This window comes from Oncorhynchus masou, chromosome 14, assembly GCF_036934945.1.
Source record: "Oncorhynchus masou masou isolate Uvic2021 chromosome 14, UVic_Omas_1.1, whole genome shotgun sequence".
Classification (NCBI taxonomy): domain Eukaryota; kingdom Metazoa; phylum Chordata; class Actinopteri; order Salmoniformes; family Salmonidae; genus Oncorhynchus; species Oncorhynchus masou.
This window is the reverse complement of record NC_088225.1, coordinates 30,627,142-30,633,300: the sequence shown is the minus strand read 5'-3', so window position 1 is coordinate 30,633,300 and position 6,159 is coordinate 30,627,142. Positions and strand designations below refer to the sequence as shown.

Below are 6,159 nucleotides of genomic sequence, written 5' to 3'. Positions count from 1 at the left end.
AATTATTTTCTTGTAACCATTTCTAACTCTTCTCTGCCATACCATCCTCTCCTGTTTTTCTCTCTCCCTTGTTCATTTGTTCTTCCATCCGTCTTTACAATGATTCCTTCCTCCTTATTTGATCATCCCTCCTTTTTGTCACGTTCATGGCAATTTTCTTTTAGACCACCAAGTTTTTATTTTTGTCGATAACTGCAGGCCAGTCGCAGCCGAGTCCGAGCAGCACTGAGGCTCAACACCCCCCACCTGCCCGCCATCCGTCCAGTGACCGCACGCATCCTGCTCAACTTAACCTCACCTTCACCTCAGCCACTCCCAGTCACAGGTACGAACCGCACCACGCCCCCCCAGCAGACCGTTCACAGCATTGTGTCCAGTTAGGCACAAAACAGGAGAACTATTTCAACCCGAGTAACACCCTGTTTTACTATCTGAATTTGTCAATTTAGAAACACTGCATTCTGTTTCCCTTTCAAAGCAGTTTGTTACGCTATTCTCTACTGAACATCACCCAGTTCTCACTGGTTTACTGTCCCATCGGTGAACTTTTGAAGCAACACATAAGACTATACGTTGTGTTCAGTATTTTTTCTGGATGTTTTGAATTTCTTTTATTTTGTTCTTGAACATTTTCTTCTCGGTCCCCTCTCAGGGTTGGTCCATTCCATTCACCCAAACTGCAATCTCCACCTGCAGCCCACCATGTCCACTCAGGCATCCCATCTAAGCATCAGAGTCCCCAGAAATCAAACTCCACCCTCTCTCCAAAAACCAATGGGCTTCAGACCCACCTTCCAAAGAGCCCTAAACCTACCGAGACCCCCAGTCTGTCAGAGCCTGACCCAAGCAGTTCCGACACCTCCTTAAAGAAGAAAAATAAGAAACGGCGTCACTCTGAGATGGAAGGCGGAGGCGAGAGCCAGCACTGGCCTACGTCATCCCAGACATCCCCACTGAGCCCGAACTGATCGAACCGGCCAGGGAGAGGAAGAGGAAAGGAGAAAGAAGAAGAAGAGGGAGGAAGAGGATGGAGATGCAGCCGTGAACCACAGGGAAAGGGTTCAGTCTCATCTGGAGGCTTCGCCGCCGGCACAAGAGGAGGACTGGTGTCAGGGGGTTCATGGAGACTCAGCCCCCTGACCAAAGAGCCCTGGAACAACCAAAGCTGCCCCATCCCAGCCTAAGAGTAAGCTCAGTTGGTTCCAGTGGTTCTCCAGTGTGATGCGAATCAAGGAGAGCAGAGTATGGACACTGTGACGATGATGAAGAGGAGGAGGAGGAAGAAGAAAAGAGATTGGAGGAGGGACCGGAGGAAGCAACGTTAAGACGTTCTGTTTCAGAAAGGTCACTTTGAGATGTTATTGTGATATTGTAGCTAGAAAACGTAGATGCATTACAGAGTACTATTATTTGTCTGTTTGGTCATGTAGCTTTAGACCTACAGCAGTAAACATGTCAGTTAAAAGGTCCAACGCATCAAAAAGTTAATAAAACATACAGTACCAGTCAAAGTTTGGACACACCGACTCATTCAAGGGTTTTTCTTTACGTTGTAGAATAATAGTGAAGACATCAAAACTATGAAATAACACATATGGAATCATGTAGTAACCTAATGTTTTTTTTAACAAATCTAAATATATTTGTGGTTCTTCAAATTAGCCATCCATTGCTGTGTTTCTTGGCCTAAGCAAGTCTCTTCTTATTATTGGTGTCCTTTGGTAGTGGTTTCTTTGCAGCAATTTGACCATGAAGACCTGATTCACGGTCTCCTCTGAACAGATGATGTTGAGATGTCTGTTAACTCTGAAGCATTTATTTGGGCTGCAATTTCTGAGGCTGGTAACTCTAATGAACTTATCCTCTGCAGCAGAGGTAACTCAGGGTCTTGCATACCTGTGGCAGTCCTCATGAGAACCAGTTTCATCATAGTGGTTTTGCGACTGCACTTTAAGAAACTCTAAACGTTCTTGACATGTTCCTGATTGACTGACCTTCATGTCTTAAAGTAATGATGGACTGTTTCGCTTTGCCTATTTGAGCTGTTCTTGCCATAATATGGACATAGCCCTATTTGGTAAAAGACCATCTTCTGTATGCCGCCACCACCATGTCACAACACAACTGATTGGCTCAAACACATCGAGGAAAGATTTTCCACAAATGTAACTTTTAACAAGGCACACCTGTTAATTGAAATACATTCCAGGGGACTACCTCATAAAGCTGGTTGAGAGAATGCCAAGAGTATGCAAAGCTGGCATCAAGGCAACGGGTGGCTACTTTGAAGAATGTCAAATCCCCGCCCAAAAAAGATGTAACACTTTTTTGGGGGGAGGGGTTACTACATGATTCCATATTTGTTATTTCATAGTTTTAATGTATTCACAATATTACGATGTAGAAGTAAAGAGAATCCATGGAGTGAGTGTGTGTGTATATATATCTCTATATCACACACACATGGCTTTGATTCCAAGATATTAGCTAAATGTATTGGAAGCAACATATAGCATGTATCACTGGGTCAAACCTACCCTGACTAATATGGAATATTACATGGGAGATATAGGAGAAAATACAACCGAATGTTTAGTTTCTTTGCACATTGACACGTTAAAAATATAAGTCTATATTTTTTTTTGTGCAGCAGTTCTGGGACGAAGGACACGGTTGTTGAAAACGGCGCTGGGGATTCTACTGCCCCAAAGAAGTTAAAGAAGCGCAGGCTAAAAGAAGAGGTGAAACAGTGGGAGGAAAGCAGACGTTGTTGCTCCGGCGACCAGAGGAGCGACACTGAAGCAGTGGAGGCCCTTCCCAAGGAGGGCACCGTGGAGAGCACCGGTAGACCCACACACCACACACTGCTGCATTGACTGGAGCCAACAGTCCAGTCTTACCATAACCTATTTGGCAAAACTTTTCTAAACTCATAATCGAATGTGGTTTCAGGACTTGAACTCCTGTGGGCAAAATCTCTTGTTTAGGCTCTATCCTTGTTTTGCACTATGTAAATGATGTATACATTATTACATTCCCCAGGGCTCACATTTTTGTTTTATTTTGGCTCTTTTTGTTGCATCTGCAAATGTTTTTCTGGATTAAAAAAGGGGCAGGTGGTGGGCGTGTCAATGAGCGCGGTCGGCCCCGCCCTCCTGGCTTTGTAGCTGGAGAAAAAAACGTTCCGCCGGTTTCCTGCAATTCTACATAGAGCTGAGAAATTGTTTTAGTTTTAAAGAAGTTTCCTGTGATTCCATGCATTTTGTCATGGTTACTGCTGTTCTTTTGCTCAAACATAATACACAATGCTGCTAAATTAATTGTTTTGGGAATTTTAATTTCTTCCTGACTGTCACTTTTTTTTATTTTGGTGCTTGTTAGTTCTCAAAGATGATATTATATAAAACTACAGGTCCATTGTCTTTACTAGCTACTTTATTTCTGGTTTTAGTTGTCCCTGGTTGTGAATGTTTCACCTCACTCTACTCCTTCCCCCCACCATAGCTGGAGTGATCGTGTGGGACAGCCAGGTTAAGGATGGCTACAAGCGCTCCAAGGCCCCCGCTGCAGAAGCAGTAGAGGGTGGTCCTGGGGATGTCCCCCACCCAGCCCCCATGGTCTGGGATGGCAAGAGGAGTGGTGGAGTGGTTGAGGAGCTCCTGAAGAACTCTTTGGACAAAGCCTATGGAACCCAAGGTGAGATCTAGAACCTAAGACATTCTCAAGGTTGCACTTTACCCCCAGTGGAGTCAATAAATTGTACTAAGAAGTTGTAGCCAAGTAATTTATGTAGCGAGTTCAGTCTCTCTGGGAGACTAATAGCAGTAGCGGCTCACACCGCTGTTGTGCATAGCGCTGTAATGACTGGGGGTGGGTGTGTCCAGTCCTCAGCTGGGAGGGAGAGGCATCTGCCATCAGTAGGGATGCCATTGACGACACCCGCGATGCCAGAACCGACATGGTGATTGACGAGTGGGATGAGGACTTTGACAGTGGAAAGGTGAGAGGGCACCCACAGACACAAGCCCGTGGAAAGCTGTTTTCACATAGTGATTGTTTCAACAGAAGACATGTTAAAGGGATACTTTAGTTGTATCTTGTTTTTGACTTACCTAGGGTTCTGTTTAAATTTTTATCTTGGATATTTAGCAACATCCTGAATCTCCTGGCCTTCCACTAGAGTCCTAGTGGAAACTGAATGCACCAGTTAGCTCTGCATCTAAAGCATGTGTGAAGGGCTCCTTCTGGCTGAACTATTCCTAGATCCTTGCCTGCACCGCTAACTGGTTCCGGCACGCTTTACCTCTGTTACCTCTGGTCTGAACATTTCTTATGTGTGTATGAACAGGTGAAGAAAATGAAAAAGTACAAGCGAGAGAAGAGGAGGAGCGGCAATATCTTCCAGAAGATCCAGGACCGGCGGAGCATGTGGTCGGTCACACCCGGCGCCAAGAAGGCCGGCTTTGGATACCGTCACTGAGAGCCAACCAGAATGGATGTTTGGATACAGTCACTGAGAGCCAACCAGAATGGATGTTTGGATACAGTCACTGAGAGCCAACCAGAATGGATGTTTGGATACAGTCACTGAGAGCCAACCAGAATGGATGTTTGGCCACATACAGTACAACCGAACTGGAGTGGATGTTTGGATACAGTCACTGAGACACGTGACACCACAGTAACAATGTGACTCTTTTTTTAATTGCTTGGCGGTTCATACCCTGATTGCAATACGAGAGACCATGGCCAGTTGACAGAACAACACATCTTTGATCTGTGCTGGTCTCTTCACTATAGAACTTACCGCAAGTCTTCCTTTGATGACCGAGTCTGGTGAGCTGACCAACATGGGCTGTGATGTTACCACCGTCAGCCAGGGTTCAGCAACAATGAGTTGACCATTGCTTCTACACTGTTGTCTCAGATGGATATGAAAACTGTTCAGTCAATGGTGCTCAAGCTGCTCATGAATATGATGGATTTACCGTACTGTGGTGAGCTTCCATCTGTGGTGATAACATGACACCATGTTATGTTAGGAATTCAGAACAAGCCATGTCAGGAATTCTCATATTTGTACATTTTACATGGTTGGGCCACTCTCGGGGACGGTTCTGGGGTTTTCTAGCCGGTATCAAAGGATGTGGCATGCACCATATAGCATTTATCTGTGTGAAAGGCTGAGGTGAGAGATTTTGTATAATGTATGCTAGATAACCCTTACCCATCAGCTAAATGTATTGAAACCTATGAGGGAGACACTTGGGTTGTGTTCAGGTGGGCGAAACGTGCAGAACTTTGAATTATAGTAATGTAATGTATAGAGCTGAAATAACTTCCTATAGAAAATCATTGTGTTCTACACAATCTATTTCTCTGAACATTCTAAAATGTTGCAACCAGTGATTTAGTGTAAAAAAAAATATAGGTTGGTTGGTAAACGTTGATCGGCCTTCTTGCTGAGTAAAGCATCACTCCCTCTATACGTTCAATGCATTTTCCCGCAAATGGAGGGTAAACGCTCGGGAGAAATACAAAAACATGCGTAAATGGCATTTCCGTGCGTTTACCCTCCACTACACCACTGGTTACAACTGCTGTGCTGACTGCTGACTGGGCCGTGTGCAGGACAGTGGGCCAATAGAGGTGAATACTGTTCTCCTGACTCATATGGCCTATTCTGTATGTGAAGACATGTGGTGACCATCTCGCGCTGATCACCATCAGCACCATCACCAAGTCACCTTTAAAAGATCCCAAACATGAACAGGACTGCAGAGGGTGAAGCCATCATAACTGACATGCTTTGTTCCCATCCTCTCTTTCAGTTTGGGAATGATTGATACTTTTATGGTTTTATGGTTTCTTATTCTGTGTGATTTCTTTGCCACAATGCCTTCTTGGTATGTTCTACATGACCTGATAAAACTGACCCACTGTGGCTGCTGCTGACACATTTACATATTCTGATTCTACTGTTGTTTTACAAGCACGAATTTGGAGGGGGAAACAGTCACACGCCTGTCCCACGCAGACGAAAGGCCTCCATCTTTAGTTGAATCCTATTGATTATTGAGTGATGGTGGTGTTTGAAGTTCCCTATATCAGAATATTCACTTCTGTGTCCCTAACAGATTTTTTTTGTTTCCTTTCCTG

At 44.5% G+C, this 6,159-nt stretch overlaps 1 pseudogene; it reads left to right on the top strand.

Moving 5' to 3' along the window:
* The window catches only part of LOC135554730 (ubiquitin carboxyl-terminal hydrolase 36-like), a 75,764-nt pseudogene extending 71,127 nt beyond the window's left edge, over positions 1-4,637 (top strand).
* The last annotated feature ends 1,522 nt before the right edge of the window (positions 4,638-6,159 follow it).